The sequence below is a fragment of the Falco naumanni genome, chromosome 9, assembly GCF_017639655.2.
Source record: "Falco naumanni isolate bFalNau1 chromosome 9, bFalNau1.pat, whole genome shotgun sequence".
Classification (NCBI taxonomy): domain Eukaryota; kingdom Metazoa; phylum Chordata; class Aves; order Falconiformes; family Falconidae; genus Falco; species Falco naumanni.
In genome coordinates this window covers 26,725,262-26,735,056 of record NC_054062.1, presented here as the reverse complement: position 1 = coordinate 26,735,056, position 9,795 = coordinate 26,725,262, and the positions used below count along the sequence as shown (strand labels likewise).

At 42.4% G+C, this 9,795-nt stretch overlaps 1 long non-coding RNA gene across 2 annotated transcripts; it reads right to left on the bottom strand.

Moving 5' to 3' along the window:
* Positions 1-1,566: 1,566 nt before the first annotated feature.
* LOC121094337 lies at positions 1,567-8,861 on the bottom strand. 2 transcript variants are annotated; one of them, XR_005829814.1, is made up of 4 exons: positions 8,810-8,861; positions 7,091-7,255; positions 2,527-4,405; positions 1,567-2,360 (listed from the first exon to the last, which is right to left on the bottom strand). It is a non-coding gene; the product is annotated as an uncharacterized LOC121094337 (long non-coding RNA). The 2 variants fall into 2 exon arrangements; XR_005829813.1 differs by having other exon boundaries at positions 1,567-4,405.
* Between the last annotated feature and the right edge of the window lie 934 nt (positions 8,862-9,795).

The following is a 9,795-nucleotide window of genomic DNA, read 5'->3' as shown; positions in this document are numbered from 1 at the left end:
GAGGATGAATCTCTCCTGCAGTTTAGCCTTTTGTTCACACAGTATCTGAGACCTAAAAAAGGACTGTTCATAGAAAACATTTCAGTATGCCTTTGGCAGAGCAACAGTGGCCCTGAGCTGCAGATGCCTGCCACTGCTCTGAAGTAGACAACAATTTCTGTTTGGAAAAGGATTTTAAGGAACATAATTTCTGTCTTGTTCTTGATTTCTTGTTTCTGAATGGTGTATGAGGCCAGATGGGTGGTAATGGCCTTTCCACTCAAGAGTGACACCAGAAATAGGACAACACTACATGAGATTCTCCTTTTGCTCTTTTAAATACTATTCAAGCTCATGCTCTCCTAACCTAATTTGAGCAGAATGTACAACTATATTTATAGCAGCTTTTCCACCATGGAAACTGCCTTTACTTGCAGAAATTCTGTTCTCTAATAACTAAGTTGTATATTATAAGCTGCAGCATTGCCTCTGAATAAAACAGTTTGGGCTAATCCTGCCTGCTTTTGATCCCAATTTCCTAATTATTATGGGTCAACGTCTTCACTTGTGTTTCTGTCAAGTGTGAAGAGTTCATGGAGATTGGTTGTGTCAGTTCTTTTCACGGGGGAATTAAGCTGCATTCAAAATGCTGCAGGAGCTAATGCAGAGTCAGCAAATGGCAGCGCCTTTCCATCAGTCCTCTTAATTCGTGCTCTGAAGGAGGGATGTAACAAATAGCATTAGCCAGAAGTGAACACTTCATATCAAATACTCACACTGAATATTTGCCCAATTCCTGAGGCAATTCCAAATACACTGTCAGATTAGAAATTTGGGGGTGGGGGGGTTGTCCTCCATTTTGTGATCCTTGCAGAAACAGGACTGTGAGCACAACCCGCCAGCCCCAGGAAAGGGAGTCACTGTGCTGTAGAGTCACTCAGCTGCAATATGCAAGTTCTGAAAACTTTGCCCTCTCAGCTTCCTACAGCTCGGGCTGTACAGCTGAGCCAGGGCCCATGTGACGGCGCATCTGCCCAGCTCCCGCTAAAATGAGTTGTCCCTGGCTATCTCCGGCACACATACTGTTCCAACAGACTGAGCCTGTCATCACCAGCTGCACCACCTGCTTGGACTCCTGGGGTCCTTCTGCCACTCCTATTACCAAGCCACTGACTTGTTAAAGCCTCATCCTGGCAGTGGGACAAGGCAATTGGTGAAGACGCTGCTTCTCTCTGGATCCAAAGAGCACGATATCCCTTCTGAAGCATCAGAAGGGCACTGGTATCACCTCTCTGCCAGTCCCATCTCTCTCCACAAGCACAGTCCCAGCCATAATTACACACACCTCTCCTCAAATCATCTTCACACTGAAGTATGAACAGAAGCCTTAACTGCAGGACTGCACAGCTGAGGAAAGAACGATATCAGGCTGTGCTGTCTGATGCAACCCACAGAGCTACATGCTCCCATTTATTCTATAGAAGCCATGAAATCCTTAACTGCACCTTATTTCTTGCTGCTTTGCTTGGAAATATTTGGGCTGCACCTGGGGATAGCTGTGGATTTTCTGACAGAGAAGAAGAAGTAGCTACAGCCTACAGAACTCTCCAGCTACTTGTGGCATTTCCCACTGCCTGGAGGAAGAGCTGAAAATGTGCAAGTCAACTAGTATGTAGTGGGGAGGGTAGTGCCCAAGGCTACAATGTGCTCATCTAGCCAGACCACCTCTGATGTGAAGTTGCCTTCTACAGTTGCAGGTAACTGAAAGGCCCAGGCAGTACTGCAGGAGCTTAGGAACTACCTGTCCTGATCGGCCAACAACACTTGTAATTCCACATTCCAACTCAGAGAGTTGCCAGTCCCAAATGCTTAAGCAGTAGGCAAAAGAAATCTTATTTTGGCAACTATGAAACAACTTACTCCATAGGAAAATTGTGCTGAAATATCTCAGAAGTCCCAGGAGATGAGAAAGGGTTTGATGGATGTGTACAGCAGTGGAATGCATGATCTGTGGTCTGGAAAACCTAGCACTGAGCAAGGCTCTCGTAAAAAAGGTTTATGTCCCAAAACCTCAATGGTATAGGCAGTGCCAGTTTTGGAAACAGGGAAGACTTAAACACATATTTAATGGAATAGCAAGGAAGTTTACCTGATAGGCTTGACTGATAAACAGCAAAAGTGCCACCTCACAGGAAGAACAAGTCTGTTGCTGCTTTTGCCACTCTCCCATTTTGACCTGGGCCAGGCTGGACAGTCTGCTCTTCAAGGGGAGGATGGTCACAAAGAAGGGAAAGGCCTGTACTGTAAGGCAGTTCTCTCCCTGTTACAGGTTGATTCTTCCACAGCCAGGGTCAAAGTGGCAGATGGCTTGGAGACATTTCCTAGTACAAGTGAGTACAAAAAAAAAGATCCAATGCATCACTGTCCAGGGAAAAGGAGAAACACTCTCATTCATGTAGGTTAGGGTGCAATAAAGTGAAGGATGTATTTAAAAAAAAAAAATAAGGACAAGGAATAGCACCATATATTTCAATACATTTCCCTTACCTCCAAATGTCCCAAACAGTCCTCCCTCTTCCCCAGGAGTTAAGCTGCTGTATCTTCTCCTTTACAGCCTGAACAATATTGATCTCATGTACAGCATGGAACTGATGTAGCTTCATGTTCTAGTTCAATTAGTTCAGAGGAGCTTATACATTTTTTTCCCCAATCCTAGTTGCAAAAGCAATTCCATTTCTAACATGTCTCTTGGTTCTTACTCTGTACTGCCCTATTCAGGCTCTGTAAACTTCTGAACTTTGTGGAATAAATGCCCAACTTTATAAAAGCTTGTTAAATTTTTTGCCAATGGTCTAGGTCGCACTTTCATGCAACCTAGCTAAGGAGTATCAGCTTTAGCAATATTGTATTACTTAGTCTCTCAGAGTTAACCATAGGGTGTTTACTTCCATCAAGTTGTCTGTCCAATGCATACACGATAGATCCTCACAGGATGGTAGCTAAAGCAGATTTGCTATCTGTGCTGACAGAGCAAAGCGGGCTACCACTTTTCTACCACAAGAGAGTAAAGCAGAAGTGCTCTTAAATTTGGAGGAAGACTGGTAGGAGCCAAGATCCGAACAGCTGTAAGAATCAGAAATTCCCTAGTCAAGCAATGCACTTTCAAACACAAGACTGACTGACTGACTGGAATTACTTATGTGCTTAAAATTATATACACACTGAAGTACTTGCCGAATTGGGGCCAATGGTGAGCCAAAATATTCCCTACCCCTGTATGTACCGATATTTCTGCTGTTGAACCTGCACAAAGACCTGTACCATTAATACATAACTGAAGCCCTTGACTGAAAGGCTGTGAAGGACCTAGTGCTGAACATCGAACTAGACACTTGTCAGCCTGGACACAGATCATGTAGGTGTATTTGCAGCACATCAAAGCCGGTTGTAACCTGTAAAAAACCAAGAGCTGGCCAGCAATCCTTTCAGGTTTTCTGGACATCTGTGTCCACGCTTTCACAACGTACTCTGATGACACCCAGGACAAGCAGATTTCAAATCTAACTCCTGAATGAGAACATGGACCTCAGACTGAAGGGAATTCATCTGGTTCATTACCTGTTGAGCCTTTCATCTGCATTTGCTCCTGGCTGATATAGTGACACATCATCAAAATGGTTTCTAAGAATATTGTATGCATCACTTATGAGTGCCTGCCACATAATTCAGGGCTAAGCACCACAGCACAAGGGATTAGCCTTTCATTTCCATTTATGGCTCTTAGAAGAGACAGTTGTTAATTCGGCAGTTCATTTCAGAGAAAAATCTTAATATCCGCCCCTTTCCAGATCAGGTGGGTAGGTGAAAATTCAGGGTTGGCAGATCAAGCAGACAGCCTGCAGGCAGAGAGACTGCACATAGAGTCAGGATGTTCTCTGCCATGATCCTATTTATGAACAGCGAGCATGAATTCCTCCTTCTGTCAGTAGAGGAGAAATAAGTGAAACAGAGACAGCGTCTGAGGTCACAGCTGCAAAAGCCTTTGAAGGTGAAATTGTTGGTGTGGAAAACCTTTAGTACTTCCTTAATCAAATTGCACTATAGGGGCAAACAGAAAAAAAAAATAAAAAAGGATGTAATTAAAAGTTAAAGTCCAAAACTGTTCCTGAAAACTCCTACTCAGCTGCTGCATAACCTTGAAGCTGTCCAAACTCTCTGGCTAAGTTGCCTAAAGCTGCCTCCGCACAGACCCAGAATTGCCCATCCTGGCAAAGCAGAGTAGGTCGGTATGCGGCACCTGCTGAACAGTACCGAAATCCAAAGAGCGAGTGCGTTTGTAGGCCTCCATTGCACACTTGCACTTCACACCACCAAGCCAGAAGCTGCACTCTCCATCTTTTCTCACAGTTCATAAGAAGAGCTTTATCTATACCGACATGTTTAGGAAGAAAGAAAGAAAAAAAAAAAAAAAAAAGATGACTTTAAGGACACACAAGTGTGAATTCCAAGTGACATTCCCATAAGCTAAAGAGCAAGACCTCAGATGTGCTGCTGTCCATACCCCCTCCTGAGAGTTAGCTCTAGCGAAGCTGCACTGCCCAGCAGTGCAATCCAAAAGCATGTAGCTGCCCTTGACGTGGCAGGTTCAGGATTCTCCATCTAACATGGATCTAACAGCCTATAAAGATGCATCTAATTTGCTGGATTTCTGAGATATTACCTCCATCTCTATACACTGTAGGCATGTGAGCAATGAACCTGCCTTGAGGATCAGGAGCTTTAATGACCCAGTACTATTTCTAAAATAATTACAATTAATAGGAATGCATGTTAGTAAAACAGAAGGTGAATTAGAACAGCCCACCATGACGATACTACCAGACTATCTAAACCTGGACCACTGCCATGATAGAAATATTTCCTCTGATTACAGAGGACATTTTGGCAGCCACAAATCTTTCGAGTGAAAATACGCATGCCACAACGTTCGTGTTGATTCTGAGCAATAGTTAGTGACACTACCTACATTAAAAGCTCCTTGTACACCAGAAGTGGGGTAAAGCAAACTGTATATACTCTACCTGTACTGAAATGTGCCTTTCTATGATTATGTCAGTCCCTCTGTTATTTAAAATAATTTTGGTAGGACTCTCTTTAGCTTTTAAAACAAAGAAATTAAAGGCCAGAGTAACTTCAGCAGTTACTATCTTCACATGTGCTCCTCATCACAGCCTGGCACCAAATCAGTGAGAAGGAATTTTTGACTGCACTTATTTTCCATGCCCCTGAGATCAGGGCTGACTTAATCAGTGCATGTTCACTTGCAGTGTCTTCTGCTGCTTATCATGGTTAAGAGGTTTCTGCTCACTGGATACTCAACCGTACGACTCTGCCAGAGTTCCACCCACCTCAGCTCTTCATCTAATTACTACAGAATGCAATCTGACTACCAAAAAAAGGTAATAAATAAATTTAAAAAGTAGATCAACTGGCAGAACTGACATGACAAGAACTTCTGGAGAGAAAAAGGTTATAAACCAGGCACCTCTTAAACAATTTAATCTGCCCCTCTCACTGTGCCCTGAGACCAGCTGCTCTTGGGAGGAACAATGGCTTTTCTGTGGTAGGGTTTGTACATTGCCTTGCTCTTTATGCTACCTGGGACTCTCAGGTGCTATTGTGATAAAAATAATAAAAAAAACAAAATAAAGGAAGGAATGGAAGGCTTATATACTTCTTCAAATTAAACTCTATTTTGATTTATTTGCCTGTTGGTTTAACAGCCTAAATATTACCACATTTGTCAAGCTCCTCTCCCTTGGGGCACTTGATGGTTAAATTTTATAAGTAATCATGAGCATCTGCTTAGGACAGGGAGTTCTTTAATTTTTACTAAACCTCTCCTGGGCTTTGGGTGTTATTAAGGCATACAAGTATCAACAAAGCTAATTAGATTTTCAGGCAAATGCAATCTAACCACTCACAATCCACCTCCTTCAGAGTTTGCCACAACTATGCAAGCATTTTGAATGTTCATGTTTGCAAAAATTCCCAGTTTCCTCCTTTCCAAGAAAATAGTAATCAGCAGATTGGGAAGGGCAGTAAAAATTCCTCCTCCTCAGGCCAGGCTATGACTTCCCATTCAAAGCCAGTGTTGCTAATCGTCTTTGAAAGCATTTGTGTTTCACCAGCGCCTGAAGGCCTCAAAGTAAAGCAGAGCCTTGTTGGGCCTGGCATTATATAAAGCAGAGAGATAGATTCTGTCCTGAAGTGCCTTCAGTCCAAATAGGCAAAACAAACAGAGCACACATAAGGAACAGAAGAACTGAAAATAAGTGACTTCTCTGAAATCATACAGCAAGTCATGAACACGCTGGTCTCGCTTGCAATGATAAATAAACTCATCCTTTTTTTCAAAAGAAAAAGCTAATCAGTGTGATGATCTGTTTCTGCCTCTGTCTCCACTGTAGGAAACACTTATTGGTGCCTATTAATTCTGACACTTAACAAGGATTTAAGATGCTTTAATTGCTGGTTCTTTCCCACTGTGTAAAGAACCAAGGTTGAATGTCTGATTCCTGTTTGGAAGGACTGGGTTGGGTAGAGAGATTATGCTTGTTTCACATTTAACTGGCTCCTTACCCCCAGCACTTAATTTTATTAGGTCAATACTTCAAGGACAAGGCTATGATGTCCAGTAAAGACTACGGCAGCATTCAAACAAACCGTGCACTCAGAAAAGCACAATACAAGAGGCTTCTTCTCAGAAATATCCCATTACGTACATGCTCATTTTCAACTGAGACTGAATTAGTCAAAACCTACTCATTGTACTTATTTAATACTACAAACCTCTTTGGATTGCAAATCAGATTGGCAGAAGCAGGAAGAAAAGACTTGCTCAGACATTAGGAACAATTCAGGCATCCAAGTTCACAACAGTTATGACTCAATCTGGCTTGATTTCTGATAGGCAGATTAAAATGCATTGTTTGTAGCAAATAAAGCATGAATAATAGTATCGCCTTTGTCTGCCCCTTGCACTGCACTGTTGATAGAGCTGTAGGAGATAATCCCCCCCCCACTGGTGACACTCACAAAGAGACTTTACCTTCAGCTTCCTGCTCATAAGAGATGTTATGGTGGGGCAAGGCTGGGGTTCAGCGACGCAGAAGACCGTTCAAGTTGCTCTCAGCTTGTCTTTACCTTGCCAAGTCCTAGGGTCAATATGGTGAGCTTGTTCCTATTCTTCAAGTTCCTCTGATCCAACCACTCACTTTAAGAAATCATAACAAAGTGGTGTTCTTATTAGTGCATTTGATGAATTACATTCTAAAGGATGCAAATCTGACCCCTGCATTAACTTTTTTTATTTTGCTTTATTCTTAGAAGCAGAGCTAACAAGGCTGATTTCCTCACTGCAGGCCAAATTGCTGTAAGAGTGCATTCTTTCTTTGGCCCACTGGATAGGATGCTGTCATCCTTTTGAAACAACAGGGATAGTCTTAATTTTCACTGAAAAGAAGCTTAATATAAATTTGAGTCATATGACGTAATTTGGGGAAAAAAAACTCCTTTGTTTTGTTTCTGTATCCACTAGACACTCAAGAGGAGATTTTGCAGGTAACTCTAAGTAAGTAGCAGCTACATTACCAGGGCTTTTTTTGCATTTTAGCCAAAAGAAGTTTGGCTTAACATGCATAAACGAAATAGTCTGTGATGAGGGGTATCTCTCCCATGACCTCTCCCATGGAGGCACATAAAATGCCAGACTACAGAGAGCAGCCCGATAGCCTTTCATGCTCGCTATCACACTCTTTGCTCCTTATGATACTTGATTTGTTTTGTATTGTGGCAGTTTCAGGGTAGAAAGGAATCTCACACAGATCCACTCATAGCATAGTGGGTTGCATATCTTTACACTAACACTGCTGAACAAGCACTCTTGTGAAAAATAGAAGGACCAGCACTGCCATTTTCCCCTGGCTCCAGCTGTGCTCTAAGAGAAAGGGAGAGCAGCTGTTACCAGGTATCCGTGCCTTATTATGCAACCAGGGAAAGGAGCACTTATTTCTGAATCCAGCTTTGGTTTAGGTGAGACAAAAATACCAGAGTGCTCAGAAAGGAAAAGTTAGTGATATAAGGGAACTGAAATTAGATGCCTAGAAACACCAAAGTTAGTGTAATGAGGGACCTCCCTTGGGATTTTCTAGTTGAGGTTAGCTCACAGGTTTGGACTTCTGCCCTCATCTCTAGTCAAAGGGCAAGATCCCTGTGAGTGGTAAACATGGCTGTTCCAGACTCACTATCACGCTTTGTTTAGCTGTGTCTTGAATTAGAACTGAGTAACTTGCTTGCCCACTTTAACTCCCAACAAACTCCCTGAAGTCCCACTGCTGTTTTTTAGTATTATTCTTTTCACTTCAATAAGCTGTGGGCTACCCATACCAAGGGCTACTTCATTATGGGGTATGTAAAACTGCCCGTGTATTTATTCCTGGGACCAAACTAACTGAACTGAACTGTTGCTGTACTCACCATTGCAGAGACCTGCTCTCCCCAAGCCTTGGATCGCTCTGCCCTCCACTTCTGCTTGTTGTAGTTTAACCCCAGCTGGCGACTAAGTACCACACAACCACTCACTGCTTCCCCCACCCCCCTGCACTGTGATGAGGAGGAAAATCAGAAAAGGGTAAACCCCATAGGCTGAGATAAGAACAGTTTAATAATTGAAATAAAGTAAAATATAATAATAACAAAAAGGGAGATAACAAAAAGACAGAGAGAAATAAAACCCAAAGAAAAAGAAGTGATGCATAAAACTGCTCACCACCCACTGAATGATGCCCAGCCAGTCTCCGAGCAGCAACTGGTCCCTCCCAACCAACTCCCCCCAGTTTATATACTGAGCATGATGTTCTATGGTATGGAACATCCCTTTGGCTAGTTTGGGTCAGCTGTCCTGGCTCTGCTCCCTACCCACATCTTGTGCACCTCCTCACTGGCAGAGCATGGAAAAGTCCTTGACTTAGGGTAACTGCTACTTAGCAACAACTAAAACATCAGTGTGTTATCAACATTATTCTCACACAAAATCCAAAACACAGCACTGTACCAGCTAGTAGGAAGAAAATGTACTCTATCCCAGCCAAAACCAGGACACCCTTCAACATAGGAAGCTGATAATTGTACCACCCCTCTGCATAAATCTGTATCACCATGCCTCCTTCTGGGATGTAAAGTCTTAACTTTCTAGCTTCCAAAGTTTTATTTTAACAGGACCCACCTACACCATTCCCTCCCCCCCCCCCCCCTCATGTTTCAGAATCTCAGACAGCAAGAACACATCACTTAAGCAATGTAGAATGTCTCCAGCAGTAATGCAGCACAAATGGACTACACTGGAAAACATAATTACTGGGTTGGAGTTTTCAATACATCTCTGAAAACATAATCTCTTATAATTTGAGTCCTGACTATGCTACCACCTACTAACACATACAAAGAGTCATTGAAGTGGAACTGCTCTTTAGTCTCACCATGATTAACACCTGTCACAGGAGATGTAAATTCCCTAGCAGCTGTGAGCTAGCATTACAGCAAGGGCAAGGTTTTTTTGAGGTTTTGGTTTTTTTCTTTTCTTCCAGTGATGAAGAAGAACAAAAAACCTTAAGAGATGTGGAAGACAATATTTTTTTCACTTTTCTCTTTTTCTTTTCCCATTTCTCAAACACAAGATTATTTTTTTTTTTCTCTTTCAGAATTTGCTTTTGAAACTTTAAATGCTGATGGGGAAATGTGTTGCAACAATTTCTG